The 12,783-nt window shown below is 48.5% G+C and overlaps 1 protein-coding gene across 1 annotated transcript in view; it reads right to left on the bottom strand.

The window, feature by feature from the left end:
* VAC14 (VAC14 component of PIKFYVE complex) overlaps positions 1-12,783 on the bottom strand; it is a 79,507-nt gene that overhangs the window by 51,736 nt on the left and 14,988 nt on the right. The gene's annotated exons all lie outside the window — the stretch shown is intronic.

Here is a 12,783-nt window from a genome sequence, read left to right as displayed (position 1 = left end):
TAATAGACGCTAATTATAAAGTTATACTTCGATGGAACATGGTCCCAACTAAATTGGCCTCTAGCGTCCAAGGAGCCTCACCACGCTGCTTTAGAGGTTGCACTAAAGAAGGCTCTTTCCTCCATATTTGGTGGGAGTGCCCAAAACTTTGAAGATTCTGTATCCGAGTCTAGAATATTTCCTGACGGACATAAATCTTAAAAAAAAAACAAAAAAAACCACACACAACAGGCCCTATTGGACTGACCCATTTTACAGGCTCTACAACATGTAAGAAAGCGGATCTCTTTTGGGTTCTTAGCAGCTCGTATTGTGATAGCTAGGTCGTGAAAATCTCCCATGTTATCATTGGATATGCTTAAGGCCAAACTCTCCTGGATAATGGTCAATAAGAAACTCTTATTCCTCCTCAATGATAAAATATCCCAGTTTACAAAGATATGGGAACCCTGGATCACCTATATTTCAGGGAACACCTGAATCTGAAAACGTTCCTGGAATCCTGGTATCAATCTTTTCAATTACACAAATACTCCACATACTCTCTCTTCCTTTCTTTAAATCCCTTTCCTTCTTGGATGTGATGTTTTGTACCCATAGACTAGCTATTAGGGAAATTATCTCAGTCAAGGAAATATTGCTATCAAGGGGGTGAAGAAGGAACGTCCCTTTATATGTCATTTACTATTTTCAATGTTACGGTTGGCTGATTATGCTTGATAACGGCTTTAGTTTATAAATTGTTTTGTATGCATCATTTAAATTACTCCAATAAAAATGATTGGAAACGAAAGTATAGTAAAACTATTCTGTAGAATTTTCCCACCTAGGTTGGGCCATTTGTTTGTTTTGGGTCCTCAATGTACAGGTCTCGGAATTCCTCACTACACTTCTAGTGTATCTTCATGACATAAGAACTGAAAAAGTGGCTTGGAAAAACCACAAAATGTCTTCAACATGACAGAAAAAGTCCAGCTGAATGTGACCAACTACTACAAGATCTACCATGACTTGGAGACACGAGAATCTTCACAGATATATGGAGATATTTGTAGCTGGCTCTTGGTAATCGTGCATAGATCTTAGGACTTGTAGGAAGAGGCTAAGAATACCATCTGCAGCAATGGGGGTTCAGGGTAAACTTCTCACTTGACACGTCGGATACTAATGGGTTGATTCTACCTTCTTCAACCCAAAGGACCATGCTCTATACTTATACTGTTTCAGCCCCACCAGACTCACACTAAAATACTCCAGACAATGGTGTGGACTTATCGACCTGTTAGAAAGTCTCTTTTTGTTGACTGTTGTGCATTTCTGATTTTCTTGCACTCCATATTAAAATGATAGGAATGTTGTGTCAGAGTTGTCAGGTCATCATCCAGATCAAATCAAAATCATCCCAGACCATCAAGGTCTCCTCTTCTCGATCATCATCCAGTTACAGATAATTGTTGGGTTAGTTCTACTAATGCCAGGGCCGTGTGAAACTTAATTCCTGGTTCCATCAAGAGATAAGGAGATTCAGGAAGTGGTCGCTATAATAAAACTAGTATAAGATCTGCTCCTAAAACTCTTGGGAATGTTTTGTTACCTGCAACCCCAGCAGAATCAGCACAGATTTATTCTAATACAAAAGGGAAGAAGAGTCTTCAATGATAGATTCCCCAGAGGAGGAAATAGTGGAAGGTTTTGATTTTGGCACCTCTATTGTGTGTACTCTTCTCAATCCAGAGCACCAAGTGTCATTTCTGTCTGCTGCTTCCTTCCTCTGCCATCAGCATGTATTACTTATGACAAGTTTTCCTGACACAAAGAGAAAAAGGGTGACAGGAGGGCCCTCCAGCTGATTGACAGCCTCAACTCTGTGTGCTCTGTGAAGGCGGGTGTGTCTCTTCCTTCCAATCAGCTATCAGACCTCTCCTCACTAAGCTCTGCAGAGTGTAACTTCAGCTCTCGGCCCCCTTTTTCTAAACTCTCAGATGAGCTTTAGGTTTCAGCACTTTGAACAGATGTAGAGAAGAGAAGACTGCAGATAGTTATTTAGAAGGATTTGTCTCATCTCGGTGTAGGACTCCCAAGGTCAGTCACTTCACTGTATACATGTAAGGCTTTACAATGACTTTAATGCACCTGGCTAAGCATGCGACATTGCATTTAGAGTATACAGTCTCTTAAGATGTGATGGATTGACTTATCTTAAAAAACCTTTGTGGCAGTGGAGAGGGAGCATGTCATCCAGCAATAAAAGCTTGGCCTTTAAAAGTTTGGACAAGCATTGTAGAGTCAACCAGCTGCCCCAATTTGAACAAGGATGATATAACAGCTGTGGAAGAACTGCAGATTGTGAACAAAATTTACTTCTAAGTGAAGGGCCATGCCTTTTTGTTCAATAAAAGCAGAGGTTGTGGCTATTGGCTGTGGCTGGCCAGTCCTTTGTCGGACCACACGTGTACAATTTTTTAGGAAGGACAGTCGCATTTGGGCTAATAAATAGGTGCAACCATTAGCAAAGCTAAGCTGGCCATACACTATTAGATTTTCAAACATTCATATGAAAATTCTGAGCACATCCGATGGCTTGACAAAATGTTAAAATCAAGCACAATTTTGAATGAATGAACTTTCCCGAATGAAAACCACATTTATGGTTCGGAATTTGAGAAAAACTCCACCCTGCTCCTTCAAATTTTCTAAGCAACGTAGTTGAAAACAAAGGTTGGTTTGACCTCATTAATGAATAGAATATTGAAAGAATGTTAAAGTTTGAACAAATTTGGTGTATGGACGGTTTTACGGTTGGTAAATTAGGGATAATTCCACAGGACAGAAGCCTTATCAGAAATAATTTCAGAGTAGAGGTACACAACATTCCTTTTTGAAGTCTCAAAGCCAACTCAAGATGAACAGAAATCTTTTCCATGGTGCGTCCATCCAGGTTAGACAAGTAGGACTGGAGAAAGGATTGGCTGCACACCACGACTGATCCGGAGTCCTTTTATTGCAACATCCCAAAGTGACACACACAGGACAATGACAGTCTACCGATGGTTGACGTGTTTCACACAAGGAAGCTGTGCTTATTCATAAACTAATTATATGATTAGGTGCAGCTTCCTTGTGTGAAATGCGTCATAAGGAAGCCATTGACTACCAAAAGACCAGTATGTCCATATGAGAAACCCAACTACAAAGAAGGACAATAACTGTACCCTCCGATCCTTTAAAATTAAACTAAATTATTCTTGTAAGAAAGATAAAAGTCTAATTTTCATTTTATAAATAAAATTACTGATTGCATTGGCCGGGAATCGAACCCGGGCCTCCCGCGTGGCAGGCGAGAATTCTACCACTGAACCACCAATGCTTCTCATAGCACACACCTTGATGTACTCAGCCTCGGAACTAACACAGAGCTGGAATGAAGGCGCCTCTATCCCAGAAATGTTTCAACCAGACTCTGCTGATGTGGCACGTGTGTCAAGACTTGACAGAAGACACCACAACTCCCAACATCTGCAGCATTGGTGGTTCAGTGGTAGAATTCTCGCCTGCCACGCGGGAGGCCCGGGTTCGATTCCCGGCCAATGCAAAGATTGTTTTTTTTTTTTTTTTTTTCAGTAATTAACTATACTTATGGCACAAACTTTTATGAAAACAATTAACACTCAGCAGGCACTGACTATACTTAGTCTATATACTATATGAGACTCTCTGCTAGGCTTCTGTCAGGGATTACGAAGACAACCCAGCATTATTCACCAAATCATTACCATGCACCTCTGCTACAGAACATGAGCCCACAACATACAGTATATAATCAGGGTGCCTTCACCAGGTAGGGGACAAGCATGCTGGAGAACCTGAAGCCATGTACAGCACAAATACACAGAGGACAGACCCAACCCCCCACTGCCTACATTCACAGCAGAGATCAGAGACCACAGACCCCCTCTCTATATATATGGGGAAGACCACAAACCTCCCCCTCCATACACAACCGAGACCACAGACCTTCCCCTCCATACACAACTGAGACCACAGACCTTCCCTCCATACACAACCGAGACCACAGACCTTCCCTCCATACACAACCGAGACCACAGACCTTCCCTCCATACACAACCGAGACCACAGACCTTCCCTCCATACACAACCGAGACCACAGACCTTCCCTCCATACACAACCGAGACCACAGACCTTCCCTCCACACAACCGAGACCCCAGACCTTCCCTCCATACACAACCAAGACCACAGACCTTCCCTCCATACACAACCAAGACCACAGACCTTCCCTCCATACACAACCGAGACCACAGACCTTCCCTCCATACACAACCAAGACCACAGACTTTCCCTCCATACACAACCAAGACCACAGACCTTCCCTCCATACACAACCGAGACCACAGACCTTCCCTCCATACACAACCGAGACCACAGACCTTCCCCTCCATACACAACCGAGACCACAGACCTTCCCTCCATACACAACCGAGACCACAGACCTTCCCTCCATACACAACCGAGACCACAGACCTTCCCTCCATACACAACCGAGACCACAGACCTTCCCTCCATACACAACCGAGACCCCAGACCTTCCCTCCACACAACCGAGACCCCAGACCTTCCCTCCATACACAACCAAGACCACAGACCTTCCCTCCATACACAACCAAGACCACAGACCTTCCCTCCATACACAACCGAGACCACAGACCTTCCCTCCATACACAACCAAGACCACAGACTTTCCCTCCATACACAACCAAGACCACAGACCTTCCCTCCATACACAACCGAGACCACAGACCTTCCCTCCATACACAACCGAGACCACAGACCTTCCCTCCATACACAACCGAGACCATAGCCCCCCTCCCCCAACACACACAGCCGAGACGTCAGAACCCCCCTATGTACAAGGCAGAGACAACAGGCTCCTGACAGAGATGCTGTCCTTAGAAGAATATGTGCAGCAGTGGCTATTTTTGCACGCTTGTTGCATAGCCCAATACTTCAGCCAGCCGATCTCCTCCAGAGGTTTACTGACAGGAGACAAATAGCAATAGGAGATGCAGCAACCCGACAAAGCAGTAACTTAGCTGCAGGTATGAGCTTTAAGAGTTCCATGAAGCAGAGATCCCTTCTCACAGCCTTACTCCAAGCAACTAAAATACGACAGACTAGCATCACAGCCAAGGCAGGACCGGTCATGGGATTTTTGACTTCCTGTAAAATCCATTTTTCTGATGTTCATCGACGGACACAGCTCCTGATCTTCTTAACCATTCAGTTATACTGCCCCCTACAGGAGTAGGACACTAGGCAGAAAAAAAAAGTCTGGCTATGCCTTTGGGCAGTCCCAGGGGGTATACTCCCTCTCTCTGCTATAGGTACTCAGTTTTGTTACAAGCAGTGTCAGAAGAATTAAAACTCCACAGGAGGGGTCGTGCTGTGTCCGTCAATGAACATCAGAGAAATGGATTTTATGCTAAGTCAAAAATATAATTTTCTCTTTCGTTCATTGACAGACACAGCTCCTGGTCTTCCTAACCACTGGGACGTCCCAAAGCAGTGTTAAACATGAGGGGTGGGAACAGCGAAAAATAAATTCCCAAGGGTAACTAACTATAGCCAACCAGGTAAACAGGAGCTCAACCAAAACTGAAAAAAACAATACATCCTCAAAGAGTAAGTACCAGGTCCTCTAAACCAGTGGTCCTCAACCCTGGCCTACAGGGCCCACTAACAGGCCAGGTTTGCAAGATAACAAATACATCCCAGGTGATATAATTTGCTGCTCAGTGATTGCAGTATTCTAGTCTGCATCTCCCCAAGGTAATACTTTAAACCTGGCCTGTTAGTGGGCCCTGTAGGCCAGGGTTGAGGACCACTGCTCTAAACAGCAGCCTGCAAAACCATGTGGCCAAAGGAAGCATATGCAGATGCCAACACATGCACTTTATAGAACTTTGTGAAAGTGTGCACCAACGACCAGGCCTGGCAAACCTGCCTTACTGATGCCTGATGATGGAAGGCCCAGGAGGCACTGAGCACCCTAGTAGAGTGTGCCTTGACAGGGAAAGGAGGAACCTGACCCTTGATGGAATAGGCCTGAATCCCCATCTGTCTGATCCATCTGGAAATGGTCACAGAGGAAGCGGACAACCCTTTCTGAGGCCCATCCGTAAGCACAAATAGTGAGTCCGATTTCCTAAAAGACTCCATAGCTGCCAGGTATACCCTAATCGCTCGGACCACATCCAAGGCATGCAAAGCAATTTCCTTCGGAAGTTTTGACTTGAGAAACATGGAAGGCAACACAATATCTTAATTCAAATGAAAATCAGAGACAACCTGAGAAAGGAACGACTGACAGTAGCGAAGAACCACCAAGTAAGGTGAACGACAAGGTAACGCTACCAATTCCGACACCCAGTGCGCAGAGGTAAAAGCCCCCAAAAAGGTCACCTTCTGGGACAGCGTAAGCAGGGGAATCTCCCGAAGATTCTCAAAAGGATGCTTCTAGCGGACTGAGAGCAATTAATTGACGTCCCAAGGAGGCAACAGAGACCGCACTGGAAGGGTCAAGTGCCTAACTCCCTGAAGAAAAGTATGCACCAAGGAGTATGTGGCCAAGGGCCGTTGAAAAGATCGCTAAGGGCGACACCGGACCCTGGATAGTACTCAAGGCCAGTTTCTGCTCAACCCCCCCCCCCCATTGAAGGAAAGTCAAAATCCAAGCCACCGAAAAAAAGAGCGAGGATGAACCCCAAGAGACTCACACCACACAATGTACGTCTTCCACGTACGATGGTAGATCTTCCTAGAAGTAGATTTCCTAGCTTTGAACAGCGTTGGAATCACAGACTCAGACAAACCTCTATCCATCAGCACCTGGCATTCAACAGCCAAGCCGTTAAAACCAGAGACTTTAAAGCAGGCTGAAAGATTGGTCCTTGGGACAGCAGATCCTCCCTGAGAGGAAGCTTCCCAAGAATGTCGGCGACCAGCCACACAAGATTGGCGTACCAAGCACGGTGAGGCCAGTACAAGCCACTAATATGACCGGAATCCCATCTGCCTCAATCCTGTGTAGAAGTCTTGGCATAAGCTTGAGAGGAGGGAAGGCGTAAATCAGACGATACGGACCTCATGGGGCCACCAGCGCATCCAGGGCGTCCGCCAGAGGATCCCATGACCGAGCCACAAACCTCTGCACCTGTTGAGCCGGGACGCCAACAGATCCACCTCGGGGATGCCCCACTGGAGACACAACTGATAAAGCACCTCCGGATGAAGAGACCACTCCCTTTGGTCCAACGCCTGCCGACTGGGGTAATGTGGAATGTGTACGGTGGAGAGGGCTGGAACGAACCATTCTGCCCACCTTAGAATGACGGCTACCTCCAGGAGGTACCTGGACACTTTTTGTGCCCCCCTGGTGATTAACATGAGCCACGGCCATGGCATTGTCCGATTTAATGCGCACTGGACATCCATGAAGAGGATCTGTCCAATGTTCCACGCACACAGTCTGATCGTTCGGAGTACCAAGACATTGATCGGTAGTCTTGACTCTTCCAGTGTTCAGACCCCCTGAGCAAAAATTTTGCAGAGGGCGCCTACCCAGCCGGATAGACTGGCATCCGTGGTGACCACTGTCCAACACAAAGGGAGGAAGGATTTGCCCAGCCGAAGCGCCGAAGAACGAAGCCACCATATCAGGGACTCTTTCATTCCCCGACTCAGCTGGATCGGATTGTCGAGAGACTGCAGATTCTTGTCCCGTTTGGCCAGAATCTCCCTTGCAGGGACCTCGTATGGAACTGTGCAAAATGGTACCGCCTCAAAAAGGTAGACACCATCAGGCCCAGCACCCGCATGCAAGTCCGGAGGGATTACCATCTGCTGGACAGGAGACGAATTATAGTCTACAGTTTCTGGAGTTTGCCCAAAGGAAGAAGCACTCTGGCTAAGGCTGAGTCCAGAGTCAAACACAGATAGTCCAGCTGTGTGGATGGAACCAGAACAGACATCTGAAAATTCAGAATCCAGCCAAACATCCTCAAGGTCGTATGGTGATTTACAGGTTTTACACCAGAGCAGTAGGAGACTCCGCTCGCAGAGGAAAGTTGTCCAAGTAGTCCAGTACCGCGATCCCCAATTGGTGTAACAATGCCAGCACCAGGGCCAACACTTTCATTAAGACCCGAGGAGCAGATGCGAGACCAAAGGGTAACGCCACAAACTGATAATGCTCCTCTCCCACGGCATAGCAAAGCAAGACCTGGAGACCAACACATATTGGATTGTGAAGGCAAGCGTCCTTGATGTCGATGGAGGCTATAAAAATCCCCCTGATTCAGGGAAGCCACCACCGTGCGAACATTCTGAACTTCTTTCACCCGCACAAAGCAGTTCAGCGTCTTGAGGGCCAGAAATGAAAGCACCTTGCCTTCCTTCCTGGGGACTGTAAACCGGTTTGAGTAAAAACCCCTGAAAACGTTCCGAAGTTGGAACCGGGACTATCACCCTTTAAAGTAAAAGGTCTTGCACCGCCCCAAAAAGGGCCTGTAAGCGGAGCAGGGACAGTTGCACGTCGGAAGGAAGACCCTTACCGGAGGGTAAGAAGGAAACTCGATCTTGTAGCCGGACTGAATTACCTTGTGGACCCACCTGACTTGTACCAGGGGAGTCCACGGGTCCGGGAACCATGAAAGATGTCCCCCCTACCCCAGATACGGGTGAGGGCGTACCTTCATGCTGAAGGGGCCTTGTCCGCGGGCCTGGAGAAGCCCGCTCTTGACTTGCCAGACCAAGTTCGCTTGGATCCACCAGAGGAGGCCCCGAAGAGTTCCGATCCCTTGTCGACCCTGAGGGATGAAAAAACTTCCTATGAGCCAAGAAGGAAAGTCCACATCTACAACGAGGGTCCTTGCCCTTAGCCTGCGGAAGAAAAGGTACACCTTTCCCCTGTGAGACCTTTAATGATTTTATCCAGAGTATTACCAAACAGGCAATCCCCTTGAACGGGAAAGATCAGTCAAGGCCTTTTTCGAAGTCTGGTCCACAGACAAGCATTTGAGCCAAAAGACACGCTGAAGGACCACTGCCCAAAACAGAGCCAAGCCACTAGGGGAGCCACAGAGACATCACAGATAAACTGCAGCCCCTGGACAAGCTGGTCCGCTAGCTCAGCAAAGGCGGGGGGAGCTACTCCCCCCTCCAGGTCACAGCGCAAAAGCCTAGCCCATTCGGTCAGAGTCTGCGAAACGAGGGTAATGGTGAATATCGGCTTCAGTGCCAAACCAGCCAGGGTGTACATATTGCGGGCCACAGCCTCCTCAAAGACCGGGGACTCTTCAACCGGAATCATGGTTGCCTTGTTTAACCTGGAAACTGGAGGGTCCACCACCGGTGGACCAGTACACTTCTTAAGAAGGGACTCCTCATAGGGGTATCGCCTAGCAAAATCGCTTAGGGACACCAAGGGGATGCTTTGGTCGTCCCCACTATTTAGTGACAATTCTGTCAAAATAGGAGGGGAAAGGGAACATTTTTCCGCTCTGAATAGCTTGTGAATTCCAAAGGCAACCCGTGTCTCCGCCGCAGCATCAGCTGCGTCCTCCATCTTTAAGGTCTCATGCACAGCTACAATCAGTGCATCCACCAGCGCCTTTTCGAACGCGGTTGCAGAAGTGGAGGAATCCTCCTCACTATCTGAGGATTCAGGGCGGGTGGTTGCAGACCCAGCAGGGTGACCCACGTTGGCCGATTCAGATTGAGAATTTGACGAGACAGCTAAGGCAGGGGAAGGCAGGGCGTGCCTTTTGCCAGCCGTCGCCCAAAAGCCACCTCCACCAAAGGACACCAAGGTCTCCAGAACCACCGTCAGTGCATCGATGAATGGATGGGACCCGGAGGGCACCGCAGCCTTAAAGAGGGGATCAGGTGGGGAGATGTGCAATAAAGACTCCATGAGTCACCAGGGGGACCTCATAAAAAAGTGTAAAACACTGCTAAGGGACAACCCATCCGCTTGCCAGCCACAGAGCACCAATCGATCCTCAGTAGAGAGGGAGAGGACCCCACAAGATTCACCACTCCGCAGAAAGCAGGCACCACAGCTACCAGGAGAATCTGCACGAACGGCGATCAGGAAATGAAAAGATCCAGGAGTCAGCACCTGAGGATGAGGAGGGGCTCCCACTGCCGAAATTGCCGCCCAGAGGACTCCACTGTTATAGCCGCCACTATTTTCAATGGCAAACCACCGAAAAATGGCCGCCGGACTACACAAACATGGCCACCATGCATTAAGCACACAGGCTACAAGAAAATGGCGGCACCATGAGGCTCCCAGGGACCCAGGAGGGATCCCTAGGCCTCAGAAAATGGCACAGGCAGGAAGGAGGAGGTCCTGGCAGGAGTCCCCACCACAGCTGATCGCCCGGTCACTGACGGCGCTTCCCCCCCCATCGTCAGCATAGCACCCTGCCCCCACCCTGGTCAGTGGGCCAGGCCACCCCACAGCCCCAGCGTCAGTGAAGGGGGGGAGGGGATGGGGGGGGTGAGATGGTTCATAGGGACGACCAGACCGATGAGGGTGGTGCCTAACGGGAGGGGGGAAGGAGGGGAACCCAGAGGTCCAACCATCCCATGGAGGGGCCCACGTCCACTCCAAAACCCTCCAGGGGGGGGAAGGGGGACAGTTCCTTACCATACCAGGAACCAGGCGGGCACTGCTCCAAACAGAACCTCTTCTCCATCGAAATTGGGGGAGGTCGGCCAGGAGGAACGCTGAGACTCGGTTGTATGCAGACTCACAGGCCAGCCCTTGTCCGGTGGGGCTAGATCGTGGCCAACCTAGGGCAGAGCTGAGATCTGCATGCGCTCGCTTGCCAGACTGGGATGACCACTGGTTCTAGATTATCTAGCCCATCGCACCAGTTCGGCAGTTGATTATAGATCTCACAGGATAAAATCCAGGAGAAAAAAAAAAAAAATTCTATCTAAAAAGAAAAAATTGCCAGGACCAGAGATCCCAGCATGGAACTAAGTCCGACAGAGCCCAAAGAAAACTCCAAGAATGGCAGGGACTCAAGCAAAGGAAACATTCCCAGGATGTCAAGTGTCAGGCCCTTCAGTGGGTGCCGTCCCAGGACTGTTAGGAGATGGAGAGCTGGAGGGACTGCTCTCCCTGTGCGTTGGGGATCCGATATGTCACACTGCAAAGCAGGAACATCGTGGCTCAGGGTACAAGGCTAAAGGCCCCGATTTGTCAAGTTTCAGGAGGCCAATGGTGACCAGGTCACTGTAATAAGGCAGCAAAGCCAACCTGACTGGTGGGACCAAGAGTGTGCTAAACTATACCTTGTGGATAACGTCAGAGATCAGTCCCTCAGCATTATCCCTTTCTATTGTAAATTTAACAGCAAACTAAGAATTCTAAACTATACCCAACAAGCTCAATAACAAGGTATCTCCCTACCCACAAAGTGATAAGAAAACAACTGGGGCTGTGCCATGGCGTGGGATCCAAAAAACGCATCGCAGATCACACAGGACTCTATAGACAAAGATTAGACTAATTTCAGCAGAGAAAATATGGCCAATGGACACCAACTCAAGCTGAGGCATGGTGGGAGGTGGTTATTCAAGGCTGGAACTGGCTATTGTTCGCCAGTGTCCAAATCTTCTTGGGTGGGGAAATATAATCCCATGATAACTGATCTCCCGTGTCCCTCAATGAACACCAAAGAACAAAGTTTTGGCTATACATACACCAACCCTAGATATACAGGATGGCCCAGAATACGCAAATGTCCTGAAGTGACCGATTCACCACAGCACATCTTCAATGATCGCCCCACATTGTGTATAGGGATTACATGATCATCCTCATACAACAAGCACAGCAATCAGATTTTCCTTCTCCTCATACGCCCCGCACAGCGATCACATGATCATCCTCCTCACATGCCCCGCACAGTGATCACATGATCATCCTCCTCACACGCCCTGCACAGTGATCACATGATCATCCTCCTCACATGCCCCGCACAGTGATCACATGATCATCCTCCTCACACGCCCCGCACAGTGATCACATGATCATCCTCCTCACACGCCCCGCACAGTTATCACATGATCATCCTCCTCACACGCCCCGCACAGTTATCACATGATCATCCTCCTCACACGCCCCGCACAGTGATCACATGATCATCCTCCTCACACGCCCCGCACAGTGATCACATGATCATCCTCCTCACACGCCCCGCACAGTGATCACATGATCATCCTCCTCACACGCCCCGCACAGTTATCACATGATCATCCTCCTCACACGCCCCGCACAGTTATCACATGATCATCCTCCTCACACGCCCCGCACAGCGATCACATGATCATCCTCCTCACACGCTCCGCGCAGTGATCACATGATCATCCTCCTCACACGCCCTGCACAGTGATCACATGATCATCCTCCTCACACGCCCTGCACAGTGATAACATGGTCATCCTCCTCACACGCCCTGCACAGTGATAACATGATCATCCTCCTCACACGCCCTGCACAGTGATCACATGATCATCCTCCTTCACACGCCCTACACAGTGATCACATGATCATCCTCCTTCACACGCCCTGCACAGTGATCACATGATTATCCTCATCATACACTCCACACAGTATTGTAAGATTCTGGTACCTTTGGTACCCTTATTGCCCATTTTCCTTTTCATATTGCGTCCCACCTTTTTAGTT

This window comes from Pelophylax lessonae (assembly GCF_965119305.1).
Source record: "Pelophylax lessonae genome assembly, chromosome: 10".
In the NCBI taxonomy this organism is placed as follows: domain Eukaryota; kingdom Metazoa; phylum Chordata; class Amphibia; order Anura; family Ranidae; genus Pelophylax; species Pelophylax lessonae.
Note: the sequence above shows the minus strand (reverse complement) of the source record. Positions and strands in the feature narration are given on the sequence as shown.